The sequence below is a fragment of the Leptonychotes weddellii genome, chromosome 8 (genome assembly GCF_054177405.1).
Source record: "Leptonychotes weddellii isolate Sample4059 chromosome 8, ASM5417740v2, whole genome shotgun sequence".
Classification (NCBI taxonomy): Eukaryota; Metazoa; Chordata; class Mammalia; order Carnivora; family Phocidae; genus Leptonychotes; species Leptonychotes weddellii.
In genome coordinates this window covers 121,870,279-121,887,473 of record NC_138376.1, presented here as the reverse complement: position 1 = coordinate 121,887,473, position 17,195 = coordinate 121,870,279, and the positions used below count along the sequence as shown (strand labels likewise).

At 48.3% G+C, this 17,195-nt stretch overlaps 1 protein-coding gene across 7 annotated transcripts in view; it reads right to left on the bottom strand.

Annotated features, from left to right (window-relative positions):
* Positions 1 to 17,195, bottom strand: part of ZDHHC14 (zDHHC palmitoyltransferase 14) — a 264,705-nt gene that overhangs the window by 157,482 nt on the left and 90,028 nt on the right. Inside the window, exon 1 of one of the 7 annotated variants that reach the window (XM_081829206.1) lies at positions 2,966 to 3,337. The exons of 5 other annotated variants lie outside the window; for them this stretch is intronic. The gene's annotated coding sequence lies outside the window, so the exon portion shown is untranslated. Of the gene's footprint in view, positions 1 to 1,249; positions 1,314 to 2,965; positions 3,338 to 17,195 lie in introns of those variants that run through there. One more of the 7 variants, XM_081829207.1, reaches the window with a different exon arrangement.

Below are 17,195 nucleotides of genomic sequence, written 5' to 3'. Positions count from 1 at the left end.
GGAGGGGGTTGGACAGAAAGGGAGGGGGAGGGGAGGGAGAGAGAGTATTTGTGGAATGTGGAGGTCCCACTGCTCCCGCTGCCCCTGAAGAGTGAGGGGGATGGGAGGAGAGCGCCCTGGCTGAAGAGTGGTGTCAAAAGCCACTTACCAGCTACATGACTTGGGTTACACTCTCTCTCGGCTTCATTCATTCATTCATTCATTCAGGCACACGCTGCATCCCTACTATGTGCCTAACACTGCGCTGGGCCCTAGAGGTAAAGCCAGACCATGAAGGAGGATGGGGAGGAGAAAGGAGGTGAGGAAGAGGAGGAGAGGAAGAGGAAAGGAGAAGGGGAGGGGAAGAAGAGGAGGAGAGAAGGAAGAGGAGGAGGGAGGAGGAGGAGGGAAGGGAGGAAGAGGAGAGATGAAGAGGGAAGGAGGAGGAGTGGGGAGGGGAGGAAAAGAAGGAAGGGGGAGGGGAGGAGGGAGGGAAGGGGAGGAGGAGGGGAGAAAGAGGAGAGAAGGAGGCAGAAGAGGTGGTGGAGGAGGCTCAGCTCTGAGGAGCTTGGTGGTGACAGCGACTTAATCAAGCAGTCACACTAATTAACAGATGAGCAAACCCTGCAATAAGAACCCCAAGGAAAGGAATGTTTCCTTCAGAGGGGTGGGGGGTGCTCAGAGCGCAGGGGGCTGAGCACCTTCTCTACGCAGGCTTGTTTCCAGATGAAAGACTGCAATGGTCAGTTAGTGATCTGGATTCCTGTCCTTCTGGACTCCTCCACATCCTGTCCCTAATCAGAGCCAGTTGGCTCCACACCTCAAACCACATCTCAGGTCTGAGCCCCTCTGCACCTCCCCCAACAGGGCCTGGTTCAAGTACTGCCATCTTTGCCTGGACTGGTGCAGTAGTACCTCAGTCAGTCTCCTGCTTCTGCTCTTTACAAGTGTGGCGGTTGGAGGGGGAACCTTTAAAGCATGCAAGGTAACTCCTCTGCTTAAAATCCTCTGACAGCTTCCCATCCCACTCAGAATAAAATCCCAAACTATACCTCTGACCCACAAGACCCTCTCCTGCCATAATGTCCTTATGTCCTTTCACCCCCCACCCCATCAACCCCACTGCTTCCTTGCTAGGCCTTTGCTCTTACAAAGCACTATGCCTGGAATGTCTTACCCAGAGCATTCCCCCAATCCATAGAAGTCCATTCTCAAGGCCTCCCACAGGCCTTTTCATGCCCACCTGACCTCCGACTCCTAAGCTTCTCACCTGCTTTACCCTTTCTTCATCCATTTAATTTACGTGCTGAGTATCTGTGATGTTCGGGCTGTGCCAGCTACTGGGAAAATCGCAGTGAGCAAAGCAAAGCCCTTGTTTTCCTGCAGCTGACGTTCTAGAACCATGGAGAAATGACAGCACGTCTTTCTATGTGTCAGCTGCCCCACCCACCAAAGAGCAGAATCTGCCCCGAAGGCCCATTCCCCCAATTCCAGAAGTGGCCGGGTCTCCCGGAAAGGGACAGCCGAAGGGGAGGGGCAGGGGACAGGCAGGGTGGGCCCTCAAGCCGCAAGGTTTCTCTGCAAGGGCTGGAGCTCAGAGTGAGGGCAGGGGGCAGGAGGAGGCTGCAGAGGGGGCCCAGAAGGGACCCAGTGCCTCTCGTGAAGAGCCATTGCTAATTCCGAGCAGGGCGGTGACAGATGGGGCTTGATGTGGAAAGAACCTGCCTGGCCCCAGGGTGGATGTGGGGGCCCCTGTGCTTGGGAAGGAGGTGCTGGTGGTTTCGATGAAGGTGGTGGGCGAGGAGGGAAGCCAGGGGCGGGGTTTTTGCTCCTGTGAAGTGGGGTAGTTATGCTACCCGCCTAGAGGGCTGTGGTTTGGGGGGAGGTGGCACCGAGGCTCCGGTGTGTAGTCACGGCTGCGGCTGATGCTATGAGGAAGGGGAGGGTGGTCCTGGCGGGGAGGAGCGCCCCGGTCTCTCTGAGCCAGGCCCTGTGCCAAAACCGGGGAGCCTCTGCGCCTGCTCGAGTGGGTAAGCGCTGGGCACTTCTGAAAATGGCAAATATGCACAAGAGATAATTCGATAATCAAAATAATTAATCCTCAGGATCACAATTGAAATGCTAGCCACTTAGTGACTCTATCATTACAATCACTCGCAGCCTATCCCCCGGCCATCCAAATCCCTTTTAGCTGCCAGTTTATGGAGCCAGAGCTGTTAATGGGGTGACAGCCAAGGCCACATGCCCAGGAAGCACCTCGTTACCAGGCTTGGGCCAGATGACGGGGCCTGAGGACTGGGGACTCCCCGCCAACACGGTGGCTTCAAGCCTTCGGTTTCTCAGTTTAACAAATTAAATTTTAATGCAGAAATTCGTATTCAGCTCATTTGTGGAAGTTGATTTTAAGAAGTAAAAGAGGAAACCTATGTGATCTCATTATAAATGTATTCATCACATCCTAGTCTTTCCAGTTACAAAGTCTCTCAATTCATCTTCTTTCTTTCCATTTCCAGGGACGCTAACCTAGTCCAGTCAACCACTCCATAAATTTTTAGTGAATACCCACTAGATGCAAAGCAGTGGGCCAGGTGCTGTGGGGGGAACAGAGAATAAATGTGCTTCCCGCCCTTGACTCGAAGAATATAGAAAAACCTGCAAATGTGGGCCCTACCCTCACAGAGAAGAGGTGATGGGACCTTCTGTGTACCTCTCCTCCTTCCATTCACACGTTCCCCCTGCAGGGTGGGCATGCAGCCCTGAATGCGTCAGTGAGGATGGGGCTATGTCGGTGGGGATACTGTCCAACAGGGCAATGGTGAGGTGGCACCCTCACCATGAATGACCGTGACCCTGGCCACGGCCAGCAATGGCTCTGACCCTCAGGACACACCCTCAGGGGATGCCCCGCCCCTCCCCCGTCCCCTGCCCCCTGCCTCCTCTTGTCCATCCCACCTTCCCCAGCTCCAACCGCTCTGGATCTACTGACCTCACAAATCCCTGATTTCTGCCTCACCCATCCATCTCTTCACACTGAGCAAGGTAGGTTCAGACAAAGTGCTAAACGACTTTGGGGGAGCCGGCCATCGTTGCGGGGTGATAAAGCAGGGAAGGGTCCAGGGAGGAGAGGAGAGGCAGGGTGCTGCAGGCTGACCAGCAGCATAAGTACGATTTCAAGGAGCGGCCCACACTCAGTGCCTGGCACCGAAAGGTCTGGCTCGCCAAAGCAGGGTTTGCTTCGATGACTTTTACAGAGAACTGCCCAGTGCACGTACCCTGCTGGGGGCTTCAGGATAGAGGCGGGCACCAGGCAAAGAGACCTGTGGAAAGGTGGAGGAAACCCAGAAGGGGGTCACACTGTCTATATTGCTCTGGGGCTTGCAATTGAAATACCAGACAGGCATTTGGACTGTTGGGGCATTTTTACTATTATAAACAATACTTCAATGAAAAGGCCTGTCTGTATCTCTTTGCTCATTTGTCAAATTACAGTATTTTTCTAAGGGTAAATTCCTAGAATAGGACATTAGGGTCAAGGAGATGCTTTTTCTTTCTTTCTTTCTTTTCTTTTTAGAACTTTATTTACATTGCTGAACTGCTCACCAAAAAAGCTGCACCAATTTATATACAGATAAGGAAGTGAATGAGGTTAAGCAGTTTCTGCTATGTTTATCATTCATATTTTTTTGGTGGATTATCCATACATATTCTTAAACTTGTCTTTCTATTGAGTCAATATTTTTGCCTTTTGTTCTGTATCAATATTTTGTCTAACAAGCACCTTGCAAATACTTTTTCATCTTTGTGGTCTTTAAATAAGACGGTTTGAGTATCAATCTATCTAGATTTGATGTAAAATTTCTCATAAATTCATATGAGTTTATAGTACATTAAATTCTTATATATTCTTAGGTCTTATTCCATGTCATTAACTTCTCTGGCTGTCCTGGGATCAGGACCACATATAGCTTTAATTATTATTAAATTAATAAATTTTTAAAATATTTTTATTTATTTATTTATTTGCCAGAGAGAGAGAAAAAGCATAAGCAGGGGGAGTGGCAGGCAGAGAGAGAAGCAGGCTTCCTGCTGAGTAAGGAGCCTGATGCAGGGCTGGATCTCAAGACCCGGGGATCATGACCTGAGCCAAAGGCAGATGCTTAACTGATTGAGCCACCCCGGCGTCCCAATAATTATTTATAAACAAAAATGCCCTCATCCTCCCACCCCTCATTATTTACTTTTCAGAGTTTCCCGAAATATACACATACTTTCTTTACTTTCAGATGAACTCAAGTTATTTCAAAACTTTCTCCCCAAAAATCATAACTATAATTCAGCCAGAATTGTGTTAAATTTATAAACTAATTTGGGGGGGGCACCTGGGTGGCTCAGTCGTTAAGTGTCTGCCTTCAGCTCAGGTCATGATCCCAGGACCGTGGGATTGAGCCCCACATTGGGCTCCCTGCTCGGGGGGAAGCCTGCTTCTCCCTCTCCCACTCCCCCTGCTTGTGTTCCCTCTCTCGCTGTGTCTCTCTCTGTCAAATAAATAAATAAAATCTTAAAAAAAAAAAAAACTAATTTGGGGGAGGATAGACATCTTTGCTATATTGAATTTTCTACCTAGATATTTAACATAATCCTCCATTTATTCAAATAAGCTTTTGAATCTCTCAGTCTCATACTTTTTTTCCCTATGGGTACTGCACATTTCCTTAAAACTTATTCCTACATGTAAACTACTTAGGTATTGGGTTAAAAAGCTGAATGATTTTTATTATAGTTTTAGTTGGTCAGTGTACTGAGGAAGAATTTTTTAAAAATCTGTAATGCGCCATCTGAAATATCTCTTATGTTATTTCTAATACTTTTGGTTCTCCTGTTTTCTTTCTCTTCCTGGAAAAAGGTAGACAATCACATGTTGGCCAGTCATGGTAATTTTGCCTCTTTCTTTCCACTAAAACATACCTTTATTTTCTCATCTAATTGAACTGGCTATCACTTTCAGAAGAATTTTAAGTGGCAATGCTCAAGGTAACATCTGTGTTTTGCTCTTAAATTTATTGAGAATGTTTCTACCTTAAGAATGAAGCTGGCTGGGGCGCCTGGGTGGCTCAGTCGGTTAAGTGTCTGCCTTCGGCTCAGGTCATGATCCCAGAGTCCTGGGATCGAGCCCCGCATCGGGCTCCCTGTTTGGCGGGAAGCCTGCTTCTCCTTCTCCCTCTCCCACTCCCCCTGCTTGTGTTCCCTCTCTCGCTGTGTCTCTCTCTGTCAAATAAATCAATAAAATCTTTAAAAAAAAAAAAAAAGAATGAAGCTGGCTGTGTGTCTGAGTGGCTCAGTCTGTTAAGTGTCCAACTCTTGATTTCAGTTCAGGTCATGATCTCAGGGTTGTGAGATCGAGCCCAGAGTCAGGCTCTGTGCTCAGTGCAGAGTCTGCTTGAGATTCTCTCTTTCCCTCTCCCTCTTCTCCTCCACCCACTCCTACTAATAAATAAATAAATAAATAAATAAACAAGGGAAAGGAAAGGGAAGGAAAGGGAAAGAAAAGATTTAAATAAGACAATTTTTGTAAAGCTCCCACCAAAGTGCTTGGTATTTATAGGCATTCAATAACTGGTAGTTATTAGTATTATTTTCACCATTCCTACCCTCCCTTCGGCTTGTTCCTCTCCTCTGTGGCTTTATTCATGCACGTTCGCTCCCGTCTACACAGCCCCACCCAAGTGTCTTATCTTTCTGATGCTCTGGTACAAGGCAATAGCCAACATTTCCTTCAGAGTCCAATTCATGACTTAACTTCTCCAAGAGACTCCTCTTGACTTAATGAATGTGCCTGAAACTGTCCTCTGTGTGTTCTTGCAACATTTTATATATAATTCATGTTACATTATGCACTTGATTATATGTTGCCTTTAGAATTTTCTAGATAATTACAAGTGGCAATTACTTGTTGGTTTCATATAGATACACCTTGCCTTCCTAATTAGATTAGAAGCTTTTTAAGGCCAGGGATTACATCTGCTGCTTCTTAATTACCCACAGACCCCAGACCCCTGAATAGTGACACATATCCAGAGATAGAATAGTACGTGGATAAAATTACCCAAGTAATTTTCCTAATTCAAATTCAAGCATTAAAACAAGATTGGAAAACTGAATGAACAATGATTACAAAAACTCTGAAAGTAATTTCTGAGACCCTCATAAATCTTCATCTCCTATCCCCTCCCCCACCCCCACAATGGCCCAAAAAGGTATTTCCTCTTCCCCTGCTCACTTCCCCATCTCAGTCCATGGCATACCCACTGTTTCTCCATCCAGAAACCAAGGGCACCCTCCATGCTTCCCGTTCTTTCACTTTCACTGACATCCCATCCCACCGACATCGGGAGAGACCCACCTCCCAGATGTCCACTCCATCCGTGTCCCCTGCTGGCACCCAGGGCAGTTCGGCATTATCTCTCCTAGCTCTAGCCAACCCAGCCACACCTCGCCCGGCCCCTTCTCCTCCTGTGGGCTTCAGACCTTTCTCATCGCTTACCCAAGGTGGGTTCCCCACCCCTCACCCAAATATTCTTCTCCATCTCAATGCCCGATGAGCTTCCTTCCTCACAATCTGGCATTGTGTTGGCTTACCTGCTCACTAGACTGTAAGCTCCAGACCCAATTTTAGACAGACCCACTTTCTTTCTTCCTTTTTTAACTAGTGAGGTAGAGTTGACATGCAATGTTATGTTAGTTCCAGGTGTGCAACAGAGTGATTTGGCAGTTCTGTATGTTCCGCAACGCTCACCACAATCTGTAGTGTCCCCATCTGGTACCATACAGCATTAGTATAGTATTGCTGACCATATTCCCTAGGCTGCACTTCTCATCCCTGTGACTTATGTATTTTCTAAGACAGACCTACTTTGTTTACAGGCATAGTTCCCAGCACACAAAATGTTCCATACATATTCGTTGAATGAATGTGGAAAGAGCATCAGTGCATCCCAGCTTTGTGACTTATCAGGCTGGGGAAGTATAAGCAAGCAATTGAGCCTCTTTGAGCCAGAGATTCGGTACACAGAGAAACAGAACAGAGACATCTGCTCTGTCAACTTTCCCAAGAAAACCTGCCTGGGACAATGCTTGGCAATACACATCCGCCTTAACAACACGGAGCATTCCGGTGTGCCTGGTGGAGTCTGGCTTAGCCAGGCAGGGCTCTGGGTTCTAGTCTTACCAGATTCAGCCCCCTCCGTAAGAATAACCACCCCCCCCATTTTAAAATCCAGATGGCACCAATACTGGAATGCCTTCACAAGCTTTACCCTGAAAATGCTATTAAAATGGAAAAAGTCTAGGAAACGAGAATAATGTTACAACGTTTTGTAACCATTCAAGGAGAGCAACTGGGGCAGGGGGAGTGTTTAAAAAAAACTTGCCCATATTTTTCTTGCAAATTTCAAAACCAGTACTTCCTATCGGGATTTTCCTTGGTGCAGCTTTAAGCTATGACCACTTTTACAAAGAAAGCAGTTACACCTGAGCGTGCTCTGTGTATCAGGTTGATGTTACAATTTAAGTCTCCAGCAACGTTTTCATTTTCTAAAAATGTCAACTCTAAATATTCCTCCTTGAGAAGAGCAAGAATACAAGTAAAAGGAGCAATCTGAGATTCCCTCTAGGTTTGCAGAAGGCGTTGGTAGTCGGATGAAGCAAGCTGTATTAGTAAACATCTTGACCATTCAAGGCAGACTCCAGAAGACAGCAGGTTCATTCTCTTGCACCAACCACCAGAGAGCTACCATGGAACCCGGATGCAGGTTATCTTGTAAATCCGTAAGAAACAAGTGCTACTCTTCTCACGCTCACAAAACACATATCCTCAATTTATGGAAGTGAAAGGGGTGGCGTGGTTGTTGCTGATGCCCCACCCGGACGCTCAGAAGGCAAACTCCCAGGCAGGGGGCGGGCTGCCCTGAGCCTGGCAGATAAGCCCGTCCAGGCACACGTGTGCGCTGTTTTTAAAGCACAACCCATGTAACGAAAGAACCTCAGGTCCAGTGAGCCCTGTGGACAGCCTGTGCTCTGCCTAAAGACACCTAACTACTGCATCACGGTGAATACAGAAATGACATGTGATGGCCCTGGGCCCCTGACAGAAGGAAGGCCAGGGAAAATGTGACTACCTAGGAGTTGAAATTAAGCCTTTAAGTCCCCCTAAAAAGGGTAGGCTATTCCGACATCGTGAGTTTCAGAGAAAACTTTCTGGCTTTGTCTACAGGATGACAATACCTATGAAATAAACACAAGGGTTCCACACCCTGTCCTAGAACCAACACAAAGTCGGGGCTTTTCTGGATGACAGGGGAAGCGGATTTCAGATGCAAATGTCCTGAAATCCTTGACTTCAAGTCAAGGAGGAGGCTGGCCCCATGGGCTCTGAAGTAGAAGATTCCCAGGCCTGAAGTCCAATCCCACTAGAGCAGAGGTCAGTGAACGTTGTCTCCAAAGCAAACCCTCTTCCACGCTCCTCTCCCCAGAAATTAAGATGCAAGTTAGCTGCAAATGCCAGGCAGGGTCTGACTGGAAAGACGGAATTGGGTGCTGAGGGCCCCCAGAAGTGGGAGGGGGAGGCAGGGTGGGGCTGGCTGCCTCCCCCCTGGGAAGGGATGGTGCAGATTCTCAGATCCCATGTGGATGGCAAATGGAGACTCTACTCCTGAGGAGTCTATATCTAGCAGGAAGCAGAGGGCATGGTCCTCCAGCACGTGGCCCCCACCCAGGGCACCTTGTAGCTGGGTGGGACCCAGGGAGTCTCTCTGAGAGAGGAAATGGCCCCAGCGAGTTGGTGTAGGACAGGCACATCCTGAATCTGCTCCAAAGGCCTGCAAGTTCCTCTGAGCGGCAGCGGGGTGGGGAAAACAGCTCCTGTGCGCCCACCTGGGCAGGAGAGGGCTCTGGGAAAGAGAACAGGGTTCTGCCATCTTCCTTCAGCTCCTGCCTGGCTCTCAGACCCCGTCTAATAGTAATTAACATAATAAACACCTATAATCATATTGATAAAAACTCTGACTCCCAACCACGCACCAGGCACTGTGCTCCTAGAAAGCAACAGGCTTAGAGGTTAAACACTCTGATTGGGGTGTAGTCCCAGCTCCGGACGTTTACATACTGTGTGGCCTTAGGCAAGTGTGTGTCTGTACTCAGGGGATGCTAATCTGCCTCGTAGCATTGTGAGGATTAAACGGTGTGATGCTCAGCAAAGGCATGCAGTAAAGGTTCAATAACTACATGTGGATATTACTTTTTTTTTTTTTACTTTGGGTTTTCTTTAACCCTCACAGGTTTGCAAAGAAACGTAGGTCCAATGTCACAAGAAAGGCTAACAACGGGAGGGAGACAGAAGACCAGGATTGTGGGACTCCAAATGCCATTCATGCTGTCCCAGGGTGGTGCTGGAATGGAACCCGCCCAGCACGAGGGACCAGCTGACCCAGATCAGTTGCCATTTTCCTGTCAACCTCCCCACCTAATCGTGTTCTCCTCCTGCCTGAAACCCTTCTGAGCTCAACCCCATCACCTCTAGGATGAACCCACACTCTCCAGTAGGGCAGTGGGGCCAGGGAGCAAAAGGGTGTTTCGGCATGCCCCATCAGAGAGAGCAGCAGAGACAGAAGTTTGCATGGAGGAAAGAGCTTGAGGTTTGGTCTCAAAATGACCCATGTTCAAATTTTACTTTTTTAACTTACTACTTACATGCCCTTCTGGAAGTTACTTAACCTCTATGTCTTCACTTGCAAAACGATGCTAACACCAATTTAACTCGGCTGAGGAATACAGTACAAAACAGCCATGGTTATGATGAGCTCCCAGCCCCATCTTCTGCCACTGGCCCGTGGTCACCTCACCCTGACACATGGGACAACTCCCCAGCACACCACACTTCCCCTGTTTTCTCCCATTTATATATCCTTGAGTCTCACCCATCCTTCCCATCCCTGTACTACCATCAATGGGGCTAAATCATATTTCTCTTTCAAGATTCCCCTCTAGCACGACCGCCTCGGGGATGGGTTTCCCTCCAGCTCCCTGTGGATCCCAGAGCGTCCATCGCTATCCGAAGACTGACTGTATGACCCTATTCCAGAGGGATTTTTGTGTCTGTCTCCTCCGCTGGACTGTGTTCTTTGAAAGCACAGTGGGCATCTTCCATCTCTGGACACCGGTTCCTAGCATTTTGTAGGCACTCTCTATGTGCTTGCTGAAGCAAGAACAGGAACTTATATAAGCGACTCAAGATCTCACCTGGCGAACTGAAACACACAGGAGCAACAATCAAAATTACAGGATTTCAGAGCTGGAAGGAATATGCATATTCACTGTGTCCGTTGCCTTCATTTGATGTGAAGATATGTCAGTCACAGTTTGTTGGCTGCCCAAGATAACACAGGTAGGAGATGCTTGGCCTGGAGAGTTTAACCAGGACAAGGAATACTCAAGTCACAGCTGAGTATCCTTATGTGACGTCATTGGATACAGTGATGTCATGACTCTCTTCCACAGGAGAGCTGTGCTCCCTTCCGATATCACCAAGAACATACTGGGAGGCAGTCACGCAGACTCAGGGCCAGTCACATAACTGACAGAACCCAGTAATCAATACCACTGACTGGAATACAAATAGGGTCCCCTCATTTCCTAAGTGCCAAAATGGAAACAAAATCAGAAACAGGAGAGAGATACAGGTGTGGATTTTAAATTATAATTTTTTTTAAAGGTTTTGCTTTTGAATATTCAGTCACTGGAGCTCTGCACATCACAGCCAGAGACACAAAATCAATGTGGGAGAAGCATGCTTTTTGGTTCAGGACAAGCCCGGAAGAGCCAGAAACGCAGAACAAAAACAAAAACCTAACCACATAAACGAATGAGAAGAATATAAAGAAATAACACTTTGGCCAAAGCTCAGAAAGGAAACTTTTAAATAAAAGGGAAGATACCAGCAGGACAAGGGAAATGATATTCCAAACTTTCTGGCTTCTCTACTTCCTCATGGAAACGCTTCGACAAACAAAACTGCCTCCCTGGGGTGGACCTGGGGATAGTAAGTGAAGCCCCCACAGAAAGGAGATCCCTGAGCAGATCATGCTGCAGTACTCCAACCCTGCAGGTCTGCCCCAACCCAAACCCCGCAATGCTATGTAACAAGTTCATTGGTCAGGGCCTCACGTTCATCGCTAGGTCCGAGCGTCTATGAGTCCAACACCTATCTTACTTTAAAATGAACCACCCCCCCCATTCTATCAGCTTCACTATCCTTAATCTTCACGTCGTGGGAAATCTTCAAAGGAAGGGTTTCTGGCCACAGTTTCATTCAATTGTGCCTGTACCCCCAAAGTCCTTGGATGTTGTTGGACTTTTCATTACACAGAGAGATTGCAGCAGATTACAATTAGAAATAAATAAAGAGAACACTGAGTCATGCATCTGAAAATCCTCCAAAATGAAGAAGCCTGGCCTCCTGGTGGAGCAAGTGTGTCACACACACACACACAACACGGAAGCGGAACGGGATGCACAGGCTTTACCCACGGTCTCACCTCCTGACCCACCCTTCTTCCATGTCATTCTGGCAGGAACGATAATAATTGCCCTCCAGCAGAAGGAATGCTAGGAATTAGCTGGCAACGATCATGAAATGGTCTAGAGGTTGTACTACATCTTTCCATCAAGGTCCAGCATCATTATTATTACAAATAATGAGCTTCTGGGGCGCTTGGGTGGCTCAGTCGGTTAAGGGTCTGCCTTTGGCTCAGGTCATGATCCTGGGATCCTGGGGTCGAGCCCCACATCAGGCTCCCTGCTCAGCAGGGAGCCTGCTTCTCCCTTTACCCTTCCCTCCTGCTCCTGATCTCTTTCTCTCAAATAAATAAAATCTTAAAAAAAAAAAAAATAATGAGGTTCTGTTCTCTTTGGCATTGTCCCACTGATTCTGCATAAAAGAAAGCAATTTGCCACGTCATAAGAAAAAAAAAGTTTGCAGAACACATTTCATCTGATTTTAAGGGCAGTTCTCCTATGAAGATAATACACTACAGATAATGCACTGCCCGCAGCTCCCAGCCAGATGCCGTGTATTAGAACCAGCGTTTTGTTAAGCAACAACCCCTGCAAAGAACAAGGCTTGCACGGAAATGCTTGCAGAGCATCAGCAGGTGGAAAACCAGTATGTCTAAAACTGAGTTGATTGGAGAAGGGCTGAGATGGCAGGGTTTGCCTTGCTTCCGTGCAACAACACCCTGGATCTCAGGACAGTCGGGTGGGACCCTGAAGACAGTCACACTGGAAATGCTGCCCGGAGAGCAGAGGATGATTGCAAACGCAATCAGCATGCTGATGGCAACCGGCTGTGGCCGTTGGCGCCCTCCGTCTCATCTCACCAGGCTGCACCGTGAGGATAATGAGATGTCATCAAATCCAGCCTTGAGAATAGAGCACACTGTTCACACTGAGAGCAACAATTCAGGCCAATTAAGCTGGGGTGCTGAAGAGCTGTGAAGAGCGTGTTGATTAGCTTGAACGTAAGGTAGATTATTTTAAGGGAGAAACAGCAAGCGGCATCCAGACGTTAGAATGTTCTCCATTTGTGAGATGTCCTCCCTCTAGTTCAGGTATTCGAACCGGACGTTTCCAAGTGGCTACTATCAGAGGCCAGGTGTATATGGTGCCATAATTTCCCAGAAAACCTCAGCTAACTCCCAGAACGTGAAGATGGTAAGATCACTTTTCTGTGAGTCCCGTCTACATGCAGCAGTATCCGCGGGACTGTGGCGTGGCAGGGGCTGGCCAGGTTATGGGGAAAAACGTCCGCCTTCTTGATTCATTGCGATTCGTTCTCCAAACTCAGATCTTCTCTGCCCACACATACATGGACGCCTGACACCAGGATGCTGGTTATAAGGTGGTGCCCTTCCTGGAGAGCACCCTCGGCATGAATAAGCTTCACCGTAGTCTGTGGTACAGACGTGAGCGTTACCAAAAATAGGGCGTCAACCCCCTTTATGTGGATGCTTCATGGCCAACTCATTTATACATGTAGTCACAGAATACTTATTGGGCCCCTACCATATGGCAGACACAGTCTTAAGGACTGGCACTGAAACAATGAATGAGACAAATAAGGTCCTCACCCTCCCAGGGTCCCAACAAATGAACTAGTGCACTAGTTCAATTATAATGATGGAAATGACTGGGAACACCCAACATGTGCAGGGGGAAATTAAAAAGGCAGGAGGAGGCCATGATGGTCAGCCCAACTTGCACAAGCCACATAAACGTTATGCCAAACTGAGGAACGGGATTCTTTTGCCACTCTTATTTTAAAACAATGAGATTAATTAAAAGCAATTTGAATAGCACACTCAAAATAAAACTGCGTGGAAAGACACGCCCACATGACAACAAGCTTCAAGGACGTGCGGACATGTATGGTACCCTAAGAACTGTGGCGCCAAGCTCAAGGGCAGAGAACAGCCACAGGACAAGAACGCATGCCCTGATTCAGTGTAAGAAGAGGACATGGTTCTGTTGGAACTCGAGTCAGGAGACCAAACAAGTCCCAAAGTCCCCCTGCCTGTCCTGGAGAGACAATCACCTGTCATTACCCCCAACAAGCCACAATAAACCTTCAAAATGCATTTCACTTTGTACAAAAAGAGCAGAAAGGGTTCCCCCACAAGCTCTCAAGAGCCACAGATGGTTCCAGTGGGGAGAGAAAATGCTCAGGGGGTTCTCCAGCCCAGCGGCTTTCACCCAGGGGCAGCACCCCGAATGCATATATACAATCTGGCCTCCCCTTGCCCTCAGAGCAGGGGTTCACAGAGCGGGACACTACCAGCGAGGGCGGCCCAGCAGGACAGGACAAGAAGGGACCCAGAGATGACGCCCAAGAGAGGATAAAGCCTGCTGGACTGGGCTCAAGGGACTGTCAGGGACCGTATCTTATTCATTATTCATATTTAGATCCCCCACCCAACCTGGACCATTGTTGTGAATGAAAACACACGAATAACTAAACAGGAGAGAAGCAAGGGGAATGAAAACTGTTTCTTCCTTGACAAGGCAGCTCAGAGTTGAAACTGCAACATGAGGTGTTGTGGTGACGAGCGGTCACGCTTAACAGAATCTAAGACACACCTCAGAAACAAATGTGCTCATCCGGTAAACAAATGTAATAACTCAAATAGCACTGCTGGGATTGTGCTAGAGGCTATGGAGTTATGGGAAGAAGCAGGGCAGGTGAGCTTTCCCAAAGCCCAGCTGCCCGTGAGGCTGAGACCCGAGGCCCCTCGCTCAGCCAGAGCAGGAGACCTGCCGTTAGGGGCCAGGTGAGAGGGCAGGCACGGGGGCAGAAGGCACAGAGGTTGGATATGGACGGGAGTCTACAACACCCTGAGCTGTCCCGAGAGAAAAGCCACTGTGGCTGACACCTGCTGGGGACACCCCAAGTCATCTTGACCCCTGGCATGAGTCCTTCCTCCCCCTCTGCCTGAGTGTCGCTACCAACCCCAGCCCAGTTCATCCCACACCCTGTGGACTTTGGGTCCTGCCTGCCTGTCCCCCAGGGTCCCTGTAGGCTCTGGTGCTTTTACCCTGGATTATAAGCTAGCAGCAAATCCCTCAAGATCCCTAGACTGGACACCTGCCGCTAGATATGCCCCAGTCCTGGCCCCACTCTTGAATCAAGGATATCTCTTCTCAGGACCATGCTATGCCCCTCTAGGTGTTGATGATCTCATAAGAGAGACAGCCAGACAGACAGACATAGAGGAGACAGACACAGACAGATGATAGATGGATTGATGATAACAATTCCAAGCATTGGGTACTCTCAACACTGTAAGAATGGTGCAAAAAAAAAAAAAAAATATATATATATATATATATATATATATAGGTAATAAAGGAGTATCAAGGATGAGTCAAGTTCACTGACTCCCAACTGGAGTGAGCAGTGAGGACTTCCTGGAAGAAGTGACATTTGTGTTAGGTATAATTACTAGAGGTAAATTTCTGCAGGTGGAGGTAGTAGGGTTTGGGCGGGAACAGAAGAAGGAAAGTAAGAGAAGAAATGATTCTAGGTGTAGGAACAGCGTGAGCAAAGGAGGGAAAGTGAGAGTGTTCGAAGTGCAGGGACGGGAACAGCCATGGGGTCTGTGGGAGTGCAGGAGAGAAGGTCAGAGGCAGGCCGGGCCCTGTCCCGACCAGCACTTCACTGTGGAGCTAACTAACTGGTTACCCCACACGTGGGAACAACTCACTTGTAGCTATTCAACCCCCTCTAGTTGACTGTCCATTCTCTGCAGACTTTCCCAAAAAAGGAAGGAAAAATAAGAGAAAAGGCACTATCTTAAGAAACACAAGCTGCTCAGCTACAGAAAGTATTGCCTCACATTTCCAAAAACACAATAAAAATATCAACTCTCTCTCTGTGGTCTACATAGAAAGACTTAGTGGGCGTGCTGAAACCTGTGTACACACAGAATTTCGGAGAGGGGTTCATGGATGAGATGGGGGAGCTCCAGGCCGAGCCAGAAAATAACTCCATAGATCGGACCCTCCCTCGCCAGAGTTCTTCACCAGCCTGTTCCAACTTACGTAGACCAATCTCATGACCCTCTAGCTCTCCGAACAACACAATGGATAAAAATGAACAATGCAAAACAAATCTGTTGGAACCCCTAGAAAATTTTTATTTTCAAGATTAAGAATAAGAACTCCGTGATATTTATACCTTTCTTCTCGGAATGTGAAAAGTGTCTGTTTTATCTCATAAAAGCAATGGGGAAGCCTGTTCAAACGTGAAACTCCTGCATCAGAGGGCCTAATGCAGAATCAGGAACACCAAGTGAGCCGTTTGCATTCTTGGACGGGCTGAGGTACCCCGTGACAGTACCACTACCCTCAGGGAGGGCTTGCCTTAAAGCTGTCTTCCTTAGAGGGCCCTTCCAGAGCCACTGAGCCAAACAGCGGTGAACCTCGGGGAAGAGAGTGACGGCGGCCACAAACCCATCAGTCCTCACGGTAGTGAGGCCACACGCAGGTTCACCATCAGAGAGAAATCTAAAGTCATCCCAAGCCCAGCCCAAAGTCTATCTGCTGTCCAGCAGCACCATGGGCAGACAATTCGAGAAAGTGTCAGTGATAAAAGGATCCCCTTCCTCGGGACCGCTCCCAACGCCTAACCTTGGTACAGCACGGAACTCAAGAGCCTGTCACTTTTAAAATAGTCCATGTGCTCTTAACGGCAACCTGTGACAGAGGCAGAGAAGGAATCATCAGAATGAACCCCATTTTACTGAAGCACAGGCTACGAAAGGCTTCCTCTGGATCCCAAAGCAAGAGCGTCTGAGAGCTGGGAGCCTGGGCTTCTTCCACTACACCTTGCTGCCTGTCTGCCGTCGGGTGGAACGGCGCACTGTTTGGACTCTGGGAGAGGGTGCTCACCCGTGCAGCCCCAGGGCGTCAGGGCAGGGCTCGGTGGCCTTCCCACTGCCATTTCTTGCTGCGTCTGGCCCCAGGAGTCAGGCTGCCCCTGCCCAGGGTTGGGGAGGGGGCTCCGCAGCTGTCGGCAAACCAAACTCCCTCGCCCCCTCAAGAATACAGTCTGACTTGATAAGGGCCTGTCTACTCTGACTCATGGAGGTGCAAAGCTCTGTTTATCAGATTCATGTCGAAATCCCAGAAATTACTCCACAGTCTAAGCACCGCTGAGCTTCCAGCTCACCTCTGGGCTGGGAGGGGGAGCCTGAGGTGCCCAACTAGGCAGGCCCAGTGCAATCCTACTTAAGACATATTTGGGACTGAGTGAATTCTCTCCTTGACATAGTTGCCCTCATAATGAGGTGCTCAGGTTCAAAGGTTAAACATCTCCTTGCCACTTCTGTTCACACCTTCAAAAATAAAAACCAACCTCCTTGAGCTCAGAAGCCTTAGGCAAAAGCAGTGGCTAAAAATCTAGTTAAACTCTGAGATCCTTCCCTGAAAGATTAAGAGAAGCAAATTCCGTATGCTGGAGTGTGGCAGGAGGGCATATCAGCGCCCTGAGAGAGGCCCCTGGGGGTTGCCTGAAATGAAGAACCCCTCCCCTCCTCCAGTGGGGGTGAGTATGAGGAACCCAGGTCCCAAAGACCGGTGACAGCCAATTAAAAATGTGAATAAGGTAAAAA